Raw genomic sequence first — 665 nt, 5'->3', positions numbered from 1 at the left:
TTTCCTCAGGCCTCTATGGGATGCCTCCACCTGCCTCCCCTGGGTCCAGCCTGTACCTGTATAGTGTCCAGGGTTGAGGCTGAATTGTAGTCTCTGCCCAGATCATTGATTTTTCTTAAGAAGTGGGAGAACCCCTGGGGAGAGAGGAGATGAGGTAGTCAGAGACTCACAGGTGAATGGGGGAACTTGGGGAAAATGGGTGGGTGCTGCAGGAGGCATGGGGGTATCTCCTACTTCTTGGTCCCTCCTGGAGCCACTCACCTTACTGTTGATTCCAGGGGGTGAGGTCCAGGTGGGGAATGAGATTCCTGGTGCAGATAAAACAATGGTTCATTAGGTGTGCGTGTGTGTGTGTGTGTGTGTGCGTGTGTTTTGGAGAAAGGGTCGGAGGCCAGGTCAGGCTAAGTTACTTCCCAGATTGTCATTTGGTACTTCATGAACCCTGGAATGGGAATAAAAACATCTGGAAGGCCCCAATGTTTCCTTCCGTGTTAGGGGTACCTTTTTTTACTCACATGGAGGCGTCTTATGGGTGAATGTGGTAACCTGGATGCTCTCTTGTCCAGATGTGAATGAACTCAGTTTGAGTCTTATCTGTCTGCCACCCCCAGTGCCCTTAGCTTTCCTGGGAAGCTCCAAGCTGAGGTGGGAGAACATCACAGACT

The sequence above is a fragment of the Pteropus alecto genome, unplaced genomic scaffold (genome assembly GCF_000325575.1).
Source record: "Pteropus alecto unplaced genomic scaffold, ASM32557v1 scaffold388, whole genome shotgun sequence".
NCBI lineage: Eukaryota > Metazoa > Chordata > Mammalia > Chiroptera > Pteropodidae > Pteropus > Pteropus alecto.
This window is presented reverse-complemented; position numbering follows the sequence as displayed.